We start from the raw sequence: 18,079 nt of genomic DNA, 5'->3' as shown, positions 1-18,079 counted from the left end.
ACAACTGGACACGCCCCCTCCGATGCGGTGGTGTTGGAAAAGGGTGACCTTGTGACCACACCATGGCAATTATCCGCATTATTTGGAAATGCGTTCATAAAGTCAAAATCTGGTCCCGATGCTGCTAGCAGCATCAAAATAATGCGGATAACTCTGGTCCTCCTCCGATTTTACGACCAAATTATGCTGCTATTAGCCGCATAATTGGGTTTATGAAAGGGGTATTACTTGTGATATTGCCAGGACTGGTCTCTACCTGTAAACTGTTGATTCTTCTATTGCCAATTTTTCCACTCATCATTTGGTCTAGCTTCATTTAGTCTATTAAATGCCCTTTCGTCCATTAACGTTTTGTCTAACAACCATTTGGTTCAATAATCACTTCGTCTAGTAATCAGTTCATCTATGACCATTTTGTCTCATAACCAGTTGGTCTAATACCCATTTTCTTTTCATTAATTTTGCCCAATTAACACTTATCCAATTAGACCAAATGGTTTTGGACTAGATTGCTATTAGACCAACTGGTTATTAGATGAAATGGCGAGTGGACTAAATGGCAATTAGGCCATGTGGATATTGGACAAACTGATGGTAGACCAAACGATGGCAGATGAGTTGGCGATTGGACGAATTGGCATTAGACCAATTGGAAACAAACCGTCTCCACCTTGGAGTGGATTTCACCTTTAAGTTGATTGTATTGTTCTCCTCACCAGGTATGCCTGCTAAACATCGACACCTTGGAATGAAAGGGCTACAAGGACACCGGAAGACAGGCTGAAATCGCCCCCCATTGTCATCGCTTCAAAAGAATCCTAGCAGAGAGAAAAGACAGATTTATCAGGAAGAATTAAGGTATGGTGTAGTGGGGCATCAAATGAAAAGGGGGACTGTTAGAGGTGAATGTGTGTGGGGGGGTAGGGTCAAAAGGGGGAGAGTGAAGAGATTTAATAAGAAAAATTTAGGGTGTAGTGAGGGCTCAAATGAAAAAGGGAGATGTAGGGGTGAATTGGGGGTTCGAAAAGTGAAAGAGGAGGGAGGAAGCAGAACTAGCTTTAGAGTGCATTAGGGTAGCAATGGCCAAGGAAATATGGTGGGGGGGTAATTGGACTGGATCAACATGTGAAAAAATAGTAGGGAAAAGATATGTAATATCAAGCAGGATTACAGTGGGGTGTAGCAGGGTGTCAGAGGAAGAATGGTGGGAGTAAATTGGGGGTTCAAAATGTGAAAGAATATGGAGGGGTTTATAAAGACGAATGAAGGTAAGAATGTAATGGAGTGTCAAACAATAGAAAGAGATGATAGGGGTAAAATTTGGGTTCACTATTATGTGAAAGAGGGGGGGGGGCTAGTAAGCAAATATTCATGGATGGTTAAGGTGATGGGCAAACTTATCACTTTCGAGGCAAGCTGGATGTATCTTTCCAAAGCAAAGCTGAGGAAAGTTATGGTGTAAGTACAGCTTGCCGAGGAAGTGATTGTTTGCCTTGTCACCTGAAATCAAGAGGTGATTATATGCCCCGGTTATATGCTTTATATTTCACATCGGGAACCATTAAAAACAAAGGAACTGATATCCATACGTCTCTACAAAAAGTTTGAATTTTTATAAGGTTTACTTTGGAAAAAAATCGGTCAAAACAATTATGCTTGTTTTAATGCTATCACACTTGTAAACTGTGCGCAAGCATCTAGATCTTGCTCCAGCAAGATTTATTGTGACCTCACAAAAGAATTTCAGAACAAAACAATCGCGCGCATCTAGATTTTGCGCGATCGTCACTGCATTTGTTGGAGAATGATGGAGATGGATGGACCTTAAAAAAATCAAGGGGCAATGACCTCCTCATTTTGCACGTACTCCCCCCACAGAAATGTTCAAGTTTGCGGCAAGCGTGCGACTAGCTTGCGCAAGCTTGTGGCATGCTATACAAATAGCGAATAGGCATGAGTGCGATGGTGCGAGATTTCACATGAGGTGAAAGAATAGAGCGTTTCTTTCTTTCACCGAATGCGAAATCTCGCACCATTGCACGAATAAGAATATTCGCTATTTGTGTTGTACAACGCCTCGGAATCTAGCGAAAATATGAAAAACACAAGAGTTTTTTCCTCCAGTAATCTATGAAAAGGGAGCAAAAATATTGAAAGCAAAAAGCAAAATCCCACAAGCCGGGCCCACAAGCGCACATGATCTTGGACAGCATTGCGCATTTAGCCAGCGGGCTGTACGCGCATTGTTACCTTATTCAATGAAATCGCATTGTGACGTCACCTCCTAAAGCCGTGCAATGGTACATTTTGTACGGTACATTTTGGATGGTACGTCTTGTGTGCAACGGTACGAATGTGTAACATTCAGCCTCCCATTTGATCGCGTACAACAAGCTAAGTAGGCGTTGTACAATAGTAACTAGAATGCGGCTAGCTTAATAAGCGTGTAATATGCTTGCAGAGTAATAGTTAAGCGATCTTTTAATGAGCAGGGACTGTTCGCTAGCATGCACTCGCTTATTAAGCGAGTCACATGCTAGTTACTAGCAAGCGGCACGCTTAAATTTCTGTAGGGGTCAGACGAATTTATAGACCGTATGGGCTGAAGACATCAGTGAAATGCAAAAGTTACATCACTGCAAGTGATGATTGATGGGAAACTGCCCTCTATCATGTGACTGGCTTTTGACCAATCCTATAGTAAGATTCTTAGTATGTGGAATATAATTACCGGTACGTCTATCAGAAAGAATTAATTTATGGTGTAGTGGAGAATCAAAGAAAAAAAGGGGGTCAAAGTGGAACATCAAAGAGATTCAGAATCATTTTAAGAGAGAGGAATAGAATTTAGAGTGGTAAAAAATGAAGAGGATAGAGATCAATGAAGTAGAATTTTGAAAAGGCAAGGGAAAGTGGAGAGTAAAAAGGCAGAAATTAATAATATTAAATGGCATTTGAGATGAAGTGGCTCTTGGAAACAGTCTAAGGGGAAGTTCACCCTGACAAAAAGTTTGTTGTAAAAATAGCAGAAAAAATTATAAAAAATGTGGGTGAAGGTTTGAGTAAAATCAGTCAAATATTAAGAAAGTTATTGGAATTTGAAGGTTTTTGATTTGTGACTGCTTAAACCAGCCCAGCAGCTGCCCCATATGTTATGTAATACAAAATGCATAAATTTCATTTTTAATAGTTTGTGATGAATTATATTTTTAATTTTCTTTTTAGAAGTGTGTGTAAAATGATTTGTGTATTGATATACTGAAGGTACAATAAAAACTATATTCAATATCCTGAGAAAATTTCATTGATTTTTTACCATATGATATGTAAAAAAGCTGCTTGTATATGATGCCACAAATGAAATAATTCGAATTCTAATTAGTTTTTTATTCTTCGATGGATTTTCAATCTTTCTCCAATATTTTTTACTATTTTTTCTGTTATTTTTACAATAAACTATTTGTTAGGGTGAAATTTCCTTTAAGAGTGGGAGAGAGAATAGACAGACTTATATTCCAAAAAAATTAGATAATGTGGTGGACAGAACAAGGAATGGTAGTCCGACTTTTGGCGGAAGGGGTTGAGGAAAAACAGCAGAAATAAGAAAGGAACATTTCAAGGGAAAATGTCAAAAATTACAAAAGAATCAGAGTCAAGGAAAGTGAGAGAGGAAAACAGGAAATAGTTGAGTGGAAAGTGTTGCCTAAACAAAAGAAAAAAGCCAGAACAAAACAACCAAACACCACTAAGTACATGACTAAGCTTGCCAGCTAAAGTGCTTCACAGTTACCTGTTAACACTCTGAAGTCTTATCCAAAATGCTGTGTTCATACTCGAATATTTGACGTTTTCTAGAAACTCTTCGTTGCACAATTCATGGTACATGTATTTCAGAAAAATATTGTTTTTAGTGCTTACATGAACACAAGCAGTCTACTTTTTAAAGTATATGTAATAGATATACCTTGGAGTTTATTGTTTTGTGCAATGTATTTTTCAAAAATTGGCATCTTTTGCCAGACACTTAGTCAGGTGTTTTTTTTTTATTCTGGAGCTGAATAGCTATTTTCCTGTCACTTATGAGACTTCAAGGATTGTTGCATGTTGATACAAAATGGGTGCAATCAGAAATTATATATCTTTGAGTATTCAAGAGGGAAATTCATGAAATTTTCTTCAAATCAGCAGGCGATTATTGATAGTGAGCAAAGGTTATAGGCTTGCTTGCTTGACTGTAGTGATAAATTGGTGGATATTTCTGTTACAATCATATTTTATAAATCTTCAATGAATATGATAACAGTTGCAAAGAGCCAAATAATAATTGAGATGAGGGGGCAAATCAGATTTTTTTTAATTAAAAAAAACAATAGAGATATTCTGCATAGGCTTTGGGCTTGCTTGTTTTAGAGTAAATACAAATTGACTGGATGTTACTGTTCCTCGAAATCGCAATTTCTAAAACTTTGATAGAATTGTGAACACAGTCTGAAAGATCCCTTGGCAGTGTGGCTTATTGGGAAATCAGGTTGTGTTTCTTTGTATTACTGTTCCTAACCAGGTCCCTTTCTGTTTCATCCTTGCCGATAGGGTTATAATACTCCACCATAGCAAAGTGTCAAAGAAACAGAAAGAACCGTTAGGATTTGACATGTAGGCTTAAAAAAGGGGTATAAAACCCTTGAAAACATTCGCTTCCTGCGGAGAACAAAAGGGCGTCGGCTAAGGGGGTAGAGGGGGATCTAAATAACAAGGGAAAGATTTGTCAGTTTGTAGCTCCTGTCGTATTTACAAAGCATCGGAAATCATCAATACATCATTCTTGATCCACTCTGAAGGGTTATCAATACCATTTTGTGCTAAAGAGTAGTCACATCTCATATGAAAGGGATGTATTTGATCAAAAAAAATGGAGATTTATCTACTTTGTAGAAGGCAAAGCTTTGATAGTCATGATTACATAATTTTTTTATCCATTTTGAAGTTTTCATGAATACTATTTGGTACATTAGGCATCTTTTGATGTCCTTTTCTATTTCATATGAAATTGTAATATTTTCTTCTATAAAAATGACTCTATGACAAATTGTATTCCAAAATTGTAATAGAATTTATTATCCATATGTTTTGGTTCATTTAAAAAACATAATGGGGATGAGTGTGTTTAAGGTTTTTGAAGGAATTTTATGATTGAAAATAAAATGACTGGATAGAAAAAGTTAGTAGTTAGGAGCATGTCATCTTGTCTGCAGTAAATACTATATCATTATACTTTCAATGTTTTGCCAGATCTATCTTTCTTTTAAGAAGTAATTTTCCTCACACTTTTTCACTTTTCAGGACTTTTTTAATAATTGAAAAGTATTTTCTTTGCTCCAGTGCCAAGACGACCTTAACAATTTGGAGAGGGGGTGGGGGCAGAACAAACCACACTGCAAGAAAGAGAACAGAGCAAGTAAATATTGTATATGATTTTACCTGAAAATGTAATATTTTTGTATTGATATGAGATTTAAGAGTTTTTTTATTGAAAAATATTTCAATTTTGATATTTGGTACAACAGTTTCAACAATCACGAAAATTGAAAACTCACTGATTTGCCTTTGTCACCATTTTTTTCCATCCCCAAGATGATCAGAAAAAAAATCTTCAAAATGTGAGCTTTTATTTCAAAACAGCAAATTAGAAAATACTGGATCAGCTTTCTTTACAGAATTTTAAAAATCTTTATCTCAAACTTTTAAATTATGATTTGTCACTCTTGGGCTCTTTAAATGATGATTTGACATTTAGCGTAGTCACAAAGTTTCATAATTATTTGGAAGTATACTTTATTCATCAGATTTATAATATCGAATAACAATTGTATAATAAAAATTGTTTAGAATGATATAATAATAATAATACCTTTATATTTTTATGTGCATAGATCATTTAAGTTTGAACTTTTGACATATGGTACAGCAGTCAAATTCCCTATTTAGTTTTAGTTGTAATTCACATTTCTTTTCAGATAGGCATCTCTTTTCTTTCATAGTATATTTATCATTTCATTTCTTTTCCAAATGTGCAATATTCCATGGATTTTATTCCCCATCTTTCTTTCTGCGTTAAGTGCATTCTTGCTCGTCAATCCATTTGTAAAAAGCCTCACAATTTTTTAGTATGATTTAAAGATTTTTTCATGGGCAATTTGTCTTCAATCAAAGAATTTAACCTCTCTGCCATGGAGCAAGAAGAAAGGGTAATAATTGTGATTAGTTTCTCGTTTTTAGGTTTGATTAATTTGCCATGACGTGGTTGCTTCTATCATTTAATAAAAAAAAATTGTGATGGCACAACAACATCAACAAAGAAACGTGCTGGATCGTTCGCTCAGATCTCAATTGATCATTTTACTAGTACCTTTATGAATGATAAACTTGAACAAAAATGAAATAATAAAAGTCAGTGGCATATCGAAGGTTAATATCGCAGCTGCTGTAACTAATTGCATTGATAGAGATTAAGCTTGATTGGGAAGATATTAAGAACCAAATAGTCCCAGTAGTTTTTAGTTGTAATATTTAAATAGTGAGAATATTACAAGGATGCTTGTTATTAAGAGTTTTGAAGAATGTTATATGAATGTAGGTTTTCATGACATTTGCTCTGGCGACAATTGCTCCATTCCGAATTCCACTCTCTAATGGAATGACCAACTTCAACCCTAGGTTGAACACTATACATCACCCTAATTAACCCCAAGCCTAAGCCTACATCGTGGACAAAATTAAGCACGGAGCAAATGGCGTGTCACCGATTGTAGAAGGTGTTAGCTGAATAATCTTGCTTGAATTTGGAACTTTTGCCCAAATCATGGATGCTAAGATATCCTCCATTTCAGGGTTGTGCTAATTTTAGTTAAACCTGAGAAAGGCCGTGTTTATGCTTCCACTTTTCAGGCCAGAATCAGCGTTTCCAAACGTGATTAGTCCTAAAGACGGTTGCATCCATGTTTACTTTCATTTAAACGCTGTTTCAAAACGCTGATCGTAAACTCACAATAAGGTGCGTTTGTAAACTTTGTTTGACCAGAATCAGGCTTTCTGGGAAGTATAAACACAACCACGATCGTAAACGTGTTTAAATGACGTCACTTGGTACATGCTTCCGGTGAGATGAAAATCCGCGGGCAAATACAGTCGTGTTGCTCCATGTTATCTCTACGTAATAACAACAATCAGAAAAAAACTTTCGAAAGAAGGCGCGCCCAATTTGATTTTGCTTTACGATGCGAAGCCAGCTGGAGATCATGATTTGCTCTGAAAAATTTAAGCATAAACAGCACTCCCAGAACCATGTTTACGATCGACGTTTTGAATTGACGTTTGAAATCGCTGATTCTGCCCTCTCAATGGAAGCGTAAACACACCCAAAATTATGTAGCACTCAGAACTCATGAATTTGTAATGCTTGATTAAGGCTGTCTGATCTTGAAAGAATTATGATAGATTTTTTTTGTGTTGGTTCATGATTTTTTTCAAATTGGCAATGTTTGCTTAATCTTTGATGCCAATTTTTTTTTCATTTTTTAGTAGATTACAGCTTGATTGATTTGTAGGTCTCCAATATAAAGCCTAGGAAGATTTTTTAAAGCAGGTATTTTTCAGATTTTCTACTTTAAAAGATAACTAGAATTTATCATTGGTTTTTGAGTTTAATGTATTTTCTATTTCTCAATAAGTATTAGGGAATAATTGCTTCAAAGATAGATAACCGAGGGATTGATATCACAAGTTCAGTGTATATGAGATTGGTGCCATAGATAATGATGTGAATTGCATTAATTTTTTATATGTAATAATTAATTTGTAAATACATGAATTATATCCTCATGCTGACCAATGGACCCTAAGAAAAGGAGTGAGCTCAGTACTATGTAGACTTGGATTAAAAAGTTGTCTCTAAAACAAACGCTGCTAAATTTACAAGAATTAATTCATCTAGAGAATTGTTCTCTTCCAGAATACCAATGAGAAGTGATGACGATGAATTAAGAATAAAGAATATTGTGAAAATTGCGAGACTTGGTTTATAAGATATCAAGAATTTACAGTTGATATTACCATTAAGATGTACAGTGTTGGGAATGATTTTTATATTACTTTCCTACAAAGCTCTTATTATTATTTACCATGTTTACCCAGGGTAGCCACTCTCAGCTGTAAGCTGTTCTTCCAGCGGGCCCTTCATAACATAATGTTATTATTACCCTTCTCCATTCTAAATGCTGAGCGCCAAGCAAGAAGGCAGAAGGTCCCATTTTTATAAGTCTTTGGTATGACTCGGCCGGGAATCGAACCAACGACCTCCCGTCCATGAGGCGGGCGCTCTACCACTGAGCCACCGTGCTCTCATTTGGCATTGTCTAATAATTAAACCCCAAGCTGCAGGTGCATATATACTTTCCATTAAAAAAAAATGAGGGAAGATTATTCTGTCTTTCCTTCTGCCTATAGTCCTCAGACCTTTACACATACACAATCTACACCAGTATCCTAAGCCTGGCAGTGACCCTGAACTTGCCAGGCAAAATTATTTTGGGGCAGAGCCAATGACAGAGAAATGGGCAGGGAGGGGAGGGGGGGCAGAGGAAATATGAAAGGAAAATGAAGAGAAAGAATTAAATGAGATGGTAGATTTACAACCAGGAGATGAAGATAAACTGTATGTTTTGACAGCCTAGTCTTATTTGTCAGCCCTAAATCATAATACTTCCCATCAGAGGGGTTTTTCACACTAAAAAGTCAATCTCCAACTTTGTAGGAGAAATTGTGTTAAATTCTATTAATTGTATGTTGTATACAAAGTTTGTATTTGTCTGAAACTTAAGTCATAAAGTTAATATAGATGGTTGTTAGCACAGTTTATAAAACAGCACTTTCCTCAGAAATGATAGTATGTGTTTCACTTGAAGATGATTTAACCATCTTAATGATTTATTCACTTGGATATGATTCATGATTCATAATTAATTTGTTTTGGGTTTGTTTTTTTACCATGATCATTGTAATCATTGTGAATATGGAATCTCTTTAATAGATACAAGTTTTTGATCATTTATCCATATACATTGTTAATTTGTTATAAATTTTTCTTTCATTAATTGTGATTTCTTTTTATTTTCATGTATTATTCATTTGTTGAATAATGTATTGATTTGGATTTAAATGTATTAATTTACTATTCATTCATTTTTATGTATGATTTTCAATATTAATGTACATATGTTATTTTCTGATGTATGTGATTCATGTGTTCATTGCTTGTGCATTAAAAACTGAAAAGAAACTGATAACCCATCTTTGCATTTATTTGGAAGTTTAATTTGTGAAAAAGGGATTCCCCAATATTTTCATATAAAATTTGATATAATTTATTTATACATCAGAATCATTCACAAATACCTTCTTATGATATCAACTACTACTGATACAAGTAAATCAACCTTTTATATGCTTAAGATTTATTCAAAATTCCTTTAAGACACTTTGTCCTGAATCATGCGGTTTGTGTGGTTGCAAGGTAAGACAAGCCAAATGGCCCGAATTCACAAAGATGGTTTTGAAAACCCACGGTTGAATACATGGTTTATGCAGATTTCCTGTATAAATTACGCTTAATTTAGCACGTATCGGGCGCGTGTATAAACAATTCAAATGCTGATGCGCGCTTTTGTCACAGTACGCCAAATTGACGCCTGGGTTTTCAAAACCACCTTTGTGAATTCGGGCCTTTATGTTTTATCACAAGTCTATTTACAGATGGTCTTGCCTCAGCCATTGGTTCCGTTATAGACATTCGAAGGGCCATGGTTACATCAAGAAGATGCTTAAAACAGATCACCATGGTGTCATTAATACACACAATATGTGCACATTCTCTACTTACTCCATGTATGAGAAACGCCGACGGGGGTGGACCATGATCCTTCGCTTGGCCTAACAGGTCAACCAAAGCAAGCGAGGGGTAAGTATTTTATGTGAACGTGCCCCTAGTTCTAGTTCTGGTTGTATGTTTTTGTTTGGGTATGGCTGAGCTGGCGTGATTTCATGGAGGCTATTTTCCAGTGAAAGCTGAGAGAAAGAGGATGTCAGATGAGGATGATGAAAGGCGACATCAAAAATTGATTGATTGATGACTTCCTGATTATCAGGGTTTTCATGGTAGGGAATAGAAGGGTAAATTGGCAATTCGTCTTTTGCCAACTCGTCCTCACATCAGTTGGTCTACCTTCATTTTAGTCTAATGCCATTTCATCTATCAACAATTTGTCTAACAACCCTTTGGTTCAGTCATCACTTTGTCAAATCACTAGTTCATCTCCATCCATTTAGTCTCATAATCAGTTGATCTAATATCCATTTTATTTTCATTCATTTTGGCCACTAAATAGTTAGTAGTCGAACTGATGGTAGACCAAATGATAGTTGACAAGTTGGTAATTGGACGAATTGGCATTAGACAAACTGAAAAACCAATAGAAGGGGGTTCATGGTAGATTGGTAGGGTGGTAGATGGTGGTGGGGTAGGAGGGGAGCGGAGGGGTTCGTGGTAAATTGGTAGGCTGGTAGATGGTGTTGCGGAAGTGGGAGTGGAAGGGGTTCATGGTAGATTGGTAGGCTGGTTGATGGTGGTGGGGTAGGAGGGGAGTGGATGGGGTTCATGGTAGATTGGTAGGCTGGTATATGGTAGTGGGTAGGGGAGGGGAGTGGAGGGGGTTCATGGTAGATTGGTAGGCTGGTAGATGGTGGTAGGAGTGGAGTGGAGCAGGTTCATGGTAGATTGGTAGGCTGGTAGATGGTGGTGGGAGGGGAGTTGAGGGGGTTCATGGTAGATTGGTAGGCTGGTAGATGATGGTGGGGTAGGAGGGGAGTGGATGGGGTTCATGGTAGATTAGTAGGCTGGTAGACGGTGGTGGGAGGGGAGTGGAGGGGGTTCATGGTAGATGGTGGTAGGAGGGGAGTGGAGCAGGTTCGTGGTTGGTAGATGGTGGTGGGAGGGGAGTTGAGGGGGTTCATGGTAGATTGGTAGGCTGGTAGATGATGGTGGGGTAGGAGGGGAGGGGGTCATGGTAGATTGGTAGGCTGGTAGACGGTGGTGGGAGGGGAGTGGAGGGGGTTCATGGTATATTGGTAGGCTGGTAGATGGTGGTGGGAGGGGAGTGGAGGGGGTTCATGGTAGATTGGTAGGCTGGTAGACGGTGGTTCTAGGGGAGTGGAGGGGGTTCATGGTAGATTGGTAGGCTGGTAGATGGTGGTGGGAGGGGAGTGGAGGGGGTTCATGGTAGATTGGTAGGCTGGTAGATGGTGGTGGGAGGGGAGGGGAGTGGAGGGGGTTCATGGTAGATTGGTAGGCTGGTAGATGGTGGTGGGAGGGGAGGGGAGTGGAGGGGGTTCATGGTAGATTGGTAGGCTGGTAGATGGTGGTGGGAGGGGAGTGGAGGGGGTTCATGGTAGATTGGTAGGCTGGTAGATGGTGGTGGGAGGGGAGTGGAGGGGGTTCATGGTAGATCAGTGGGCTTGTAGATGGTGGGGAGTGGAGGGGATTCATGGTAGATTGGTAGGGTGGGAGGGGGTTCATGGTAGATTGGTAGGTTTGTAGATGGTGGTTGGAGGAGAGTGGAGGGGTTTCATGGTAGATTTGAGGCTGGTAGACGGTGGTGGGAGGGGAGTGGAGGGGGTTCATGGTAGATTGGTAGGCTGGTAGACGGTGGTTCGAGGGGAGTGGAGGGGGTTCATGGTAGATTGGTAGGCTGGTAGACGGTGGTTGGAGGGAGTGGAGGGGAGTGGAGGGGGTTCATGGTAGATTGGTGGGCTGGTAGACGGTGGTGGGAGGGGAGTGGAGGGGGTTCATGGTAGATTGGTAGGCTGGTAGACGGTGGTGGGAGGGGAGTGGAGGGGGTTCATGGTAGATTGGTAGGCTGGTAGATGGTGGTGGGAGGGGAGGGAGTGGAGGGGTTCATGGTAGATTGGAAGGCTGGTAGATGGTGGTGGGAGGGGAGGGGAGTGGAGGGGGTTCATGGTAGATTGGTAGGCTGGTAGATGGTGGTGGGGTGGGAGGGGAGTGGAGGGGGTCGATGGTAGATTGGTAGGCTGGTAGATGGTGGTGGGAGGGGAGTGGAGGGGGTTCATGGTAGATTGGTAGGCTGGTAGATGGTGGTTCGAGGGGAGTGGAGGGGTTCATGGTAGATTGGTAGGCTGGTAGATGGTGGTAGGGTAGGAGGGGAGTTGAGGGGGTTCATGGTAGATGGGTAGGCTGGTAGATGGTGGTAGGGTAGGAGGGGAGTTGAGGGGTTCATGGTAGATTGGTAGGCTGGTAGATGATGGTAGGGTAGGAGGGGAGTTGAGGGGGTTCATGGTAGATGGGTAGGCTGGTAGATGGTGGTAGGAGGGGAGTGGAGGGGATTCATGGTAGATTGGTGGGCTGGTAGATGGTTGGGTAGGATGGGGAGTGGAATGGGTTTATGGTAGATTGTTAGGGTGGTAGATGGTGGTGGGGTAGGATTGGGAGTGGAATGGGTTCATGGTAGATTGGTAGGGGGTAGATGGTGGTGGGGTAGGATGGGGAGTGGAGGGGGTTCATGGTAGATTGTTAGGGGGGTAGATGGTGGTGGGGTAGGATGGGGAGTGGAGGGGGTTCATAGTAGATTGGTAGGCTGCTAGATGGTGGTGGGGTAGAAGGGGAGTGAAGGGGGTTCATGGTAGATCGGTGGGCTTGTAGATGGTGGGGAGTGGAGGGGTTCATGGTAGATTGGTAGGTTTGTAGATGGTGGTTGGAGGAGAGTGGAGGGGTTTCAAGGTAGATTGGTAGGCTGATAGATGGTGGCATGGAGGGATGTTTCCTGACTTTCTTAAAGCAATAATCTTTAGGTGTTTTAGGAATACTAGTGACTTTCTAAAATTATTCATTTGGGGGGTTCTCAGATAAGCCTATATTTCAGACAATTTTCAAAAAATTGTAATTTTTACCAATTATTTATTTTAAGGGGCAAAGCAAAGATTTAGATATATATATTGTACCATAGTAAGGGAGCACATAATCTGTTTGCACCCCTCTTCCGCTCTTATTTTTGCCTCTTTTTCATGGAATATAGGGGTCAGCGTAAATGAAATTGATGCAGCATCTGTAATAAATGATAAGTTAACCCAGCTCCCTTGGGCTTTTTACTATCACAGAGTATAACATCTTTCCTTGACTTACTGTTTCTTCTGCCTCATTCTTAAGATGTTCACCATTTAAGAAATAACCAACAATACATGATTGATGCCAGTAAAATTGTAGAAAGATTGATATAAACATTATAACAGGAAAAATAGTTGAGAGTTGGAGAAAGAGAGACCAGGGGGGATCAGGTCAAGTCCACCCCAGAAAAATGTTGATTTTAGTCAACAGAGGAAAAAAAATGAGCTTAACTTTGAAAATTTCATCAAAATCGGATGTAAAATAAGAAAGTTATGACATTTTAAACTTTTGCTTATTTTTAATTTTCATGATACAGTTGTAGCACAATTCAGTGACATGCAAATGGGAGAATCGATGATGTCCTTCACTCACTATTTCTTTCGTTTTTATTGTTTGAATCATACAATATTTCATATTTTACAGATTTGACAATAATGACAAACTTGACAGAACCAATAAATATTCACACAATTGTAGTACCACATGTTCAAAGAGGAATAAATCTTTGTTTCACATGACAATGAGAAAATATAAATATTTCATATAATAAAATACAAAAGATGTGAGTGGATGATGTTTGTCCATTCATTTGCATACCCTCTAGGATGTGCATATCACTGTTTTGTGAAATTAAGCAAAACTTTAAAATGTCATAACTTTCCTATATTAAACTTAATTTTGATGATAAAATGTTTAGTGTTAGGCTTTTTGGATTTGATATTTCTCCTTTAATTCAACATCAGCTTTTTGTTGATGTGGAATTGTCCTTTAAATATGATATAACTTTGATCTTAAACTGCAATTTTACTTGTTTATGTAATAATTCTGTGCAAGGTGGGGTGATCATCAAGTTTATGCATTGAATAACTAGGGTTGATAAACCAGGGAATAGTTGAGTGCTATTCCCCTCTTCATTGAATAACCAGGGAATAGTTTATGCTATTCCCCTCTTCATAGTTGTAGATGACAAGAATCATTCTACACTTCTATTCGTCGAAAAGAAAACAATGACTGCAAAGTTATTTTGCTTGACTTTTGTCACAAAGAGCTCCTCATTATACACACTACAGAATAATTGAGTGCAAACACGATCGCAGCCATGATGATTTATGGTAGTTTATAATTATAAAATATTAGCAGCACCAACCTTTTACACTGACCTCTTATTCAATACATCATGGAGAACAGAAGCACATCCGTTTCCTTTTTCTTTCTCCCTAGTCCCATGTTTATACTGGCATGTGCGTGATGTTGATACCATAGATGATATTTTCACATCAGGGGTGGCGCCAGGATAGTTTGATGTAGGAGCAAGATGACGTAAAGATAATGTCATCACTTTTTTCTCAATGAATAATAGGGGTATCATTTAGTAACACCGGCCCATCCCTCTTTTATAAAATAGGCCTACTCTCTTTCTTCTTTCTTTCTTTTTCCCCTCTTTTTTGTCACTAATCGAAAAATCATATGGGGTGGTCACCCCCACCCCTCCCCCCTCACGAGGCACTGCCCCTGGAGTGTTTTACCTGCAGAAATGGTGTCTGGTAACTACTTTGGTCTATGTTGTGATATTTATGTGATAAACTATCCTGTTGGCATTATAACCCATAATGAAGAGTTATGGGCTTTCAACATGGTAAGAAACCAAGCGTCGCGTCTTAAAAGCAAAGAATGGTGGGCAAATCGTGATAAAAGGAACTGAAAATGTATACATTTGCTACACTGGCTTTGCATGATGTTTATATCATTAATGTATTGTAGGCATATCTCATTGTTTCAATTGAAGAATTCCAGTTGCTGTTGTTTAGTTATAATGGCGCTCTCATTCCAATGAAAAATATATTAGCCCAGTGATGACTGACATCTAATTAAGATTTGTTCCTGATTATCTCGAAAAGTTGACTTTAAATTAATGAGTGGGAAATTGTGCAAATACCATTGCCCAATCATCCTTCTGCAAGACATTTACTGACATTTGGCGCTCCCCACCCATGTGTAGTGGTACTGATAGGAGGGCACATGCTCCACTCATCTTTTTTTTATGAAGAAGAATAAGTAAAGAGATCATGTCAAACTTTTTTTTTAATCTACCATGAGTTTTTCTTGGATATTGTGATTTACCAAAACAGTAATTTGATACACAAGTGCATGTTCATTGGCAAATTTCTAGAGGCAGGGGCAGTGATATGGTTGTTGAGGGGGGCAGGGGCAAGTACTTTCTGACTTTTTTTCAAATAGTGAAAAAAGCAGAAAAAATAGGGGAATGGGAAGAAACAAGAGAGGAAAAAGAAATCTATCAAAAAGGGAGGCCTCTGTTTCATGCAACTCTTAAATCATAATGCTGACATTCAACTGAAAAGAAAATTCTATCACCTTTGCATCATCTAGCCTCCCCCCCCCTCCAGAATACCCACTTATGACCCCAGTCTATAGTATGGTCCAGTGATATCAATGTAGTTTCCTCAATTAGATACTTATTGCACAAACTTTTTGAAATGGAAAAAAAAACCTCTCTTCTCTTACAGACAACCCTAAACCTGACAGCGTATGAGGCAGCGAAAAAGCTTCCTTGGAACAATGGAATAATCGCCCTTCTCTTATCATCGTCCATTCAACATCTGCATAAGAATGAGGGGGCTATTTCTTGTCAACTTGTGTGAAAAATATTGAAATCTGATTTGAGGGCCATGCATTGCCAGAAAGACTTGATCACATTATCATTCAAACCTTTTTATCCTGTCTCTTTTCAATTGTCGCTCGCAATCCAGTTGGTTCACCCTTCCAATAACTTGGTCATATCTTAGACTCTGTGCATAGATTGCGACAGTTACTGCTCTTCGTTTAAATCGCCTAAACTTTATTCAAACTGGGGGGGTGGGGGAAACAGAATCCCGTAAATACAAGATTATGTTCCTGTGCCATCATAAAAATGCTGGACTTGTCCCATCAACTTCAAAACAAGTGTCTCGTAAATCGTCTCTCTCAGCCAAACCAGGTTTTTAAGTGTCTCTATCCGGCCAAAGGTCGGCTTCTCTTTGGCAAACTTGACCTTTGACCTGTTGTCAAACTGTACTCCAGGTACCAATCACAGGCAGGGTAAATAGAACCAGAGATAAATCATATTTAATTTGCTCTAATCATTTCCGGACTGCCCCCCCCCCTCTTTCTCCCTCTCTCTTTATGTCTCTGTATCTCCCCCTTCCCAATTTTTAACTGAAGTTTACATTCCCTTACTATATATATCTCCCTATCCCTCTACTCTTCCTCTCCTGGCATGTCCTCTTTTCTTACATCTTTCACTTACACTTTTTCATTCTCCCCTTCATTTCTCTTTCTCAGCTACCTTCTTATCATCTGTCTCTCTTTCTATCTCTCTGTATCTCCCATTTTCTTTACCTTTTATCGTATGGTCATCTGCCCCCCTCTCTTTCTGTCTTCATTGATATTCTTTCCCTCATTTCATTTATTTTCTTTACTTTTTTCTTTCTTTCACTCATATTTCTTTCTTTCTCTTTCAAATTCTAGACTCTTCGGGGTCTCCTGTGTTTTATGATACTTTGTTTCCTCTGAATTATCAAATTCAAACTCTCATTCACATTTAAACTCAAATTCATAAAATGGGAAATTTAGCAAATATCTACAGATTTAATCATTTTGCTTTCTGATTATTTCATTTTGCATTTCTTCCTTGATAAGTTGATATCTCAACGAAGTATTGACAAATTATTGCAAATGGTTGTGTCATGAAATGTATTGAATATAATCAGTTATCTTTGGCAAATTAGAATTAGTGTTTGAACTTGTCAAAGTTTCTTACTGGTCCCTTACTTACTCATAGGGTCAGAGTGTGCATATTTTAGATAATGATAAATGAAAGGGTTTAAGGGTGGTCAGAGTCTCTTAATAAATTTATTTCAGGAAAAAATGACATAAGGATTGTTGTGACTGGTTCTTAATGCTAGACTACAGATCCTACATATAAAAATAGTAATGAAGAATCAATGTTAACTCTGTCTTTCTTTACCAGCAAAATGTGGTTGTCCTTTTCAGCAAAAGAAACACACAAGGTCGACAGGTGATTTCGCCCTGGTGACAGCCAAAATTACCCCTTAAATTCCCCAATCGTATGCTTTGGGGTGACTATCTTTTCAAGAGTCACCCCAAGGTCTCACAAACAATATTCAAGAATGTTTAGAAAAATCAATATTCTACTTATGAGAGAAATATTGATATTTGCATTTACTCCATAAATACTCATTTTAAAAAGGTAGCCCCAAAATTCACCTATTGCACCAATGTGAAGAAAAAGAATAGCCCCCTAAGACATGATAACCCTGGTCAGCTACATCCTGGATATATTCAATGTCTGTTTGACTTTGAGTTATAGCAGGTAACAGATGGTTAGGGGAATACTGTCAAAAGATTGATTTTTTTCCTTTCATTCCTCGAAAATAGGTGACCTCAAATGGATTGTCAAGGTTACTCTTTTGATATTTGCAAATTTCACTGGTCTAGGATGAAATTGAATAATGAAATAACTTTATTGGTCTTCAAAGAGAGAATGACGACACCATATGTTTGGGTTTATTTTGTCTTCTCAGCAGTCTGTCTTTCGTCTTTGTACATCATTTTCCTTCATGAAATTCCTCATTTTACTTAGGGCATTCCTCAGTGTTATCGATATCACATCAAAGATGGTCCTGTGGATTAGAAAAAGGGGTTTTGGCAATCTTTACCCCCCCCCAAAAAAAAAAAAAATGGGAAGAAAAGCAGTGACAAGCTGGAGTGGTGCTACTGCAGGGGGAGGGAGGGGCCAACTAACCCCAGGACTTTTTCAACCAATGAAAAGGG

Source organism: Lytechinus variegatus, chromosome 1 (genome assembly GCF_018143015.1).
Source record: "Lytechinus variegatus isolate NC3 chromosome 1, Lvar_3.0, whole genome shotgun sequence".
Classification (NCBI taxonomy): Eukaryota; Metazoa; Echinodermata; class Echinoidea; order Temnopleuroida; family Toxopneustidae; genus Lytechinus; species Lytechinus variegatus.
The sequence above is the reverse complement of the archived record's forward strand: the minus strand, read 5'-3'. Positions refer to the sequence as shown.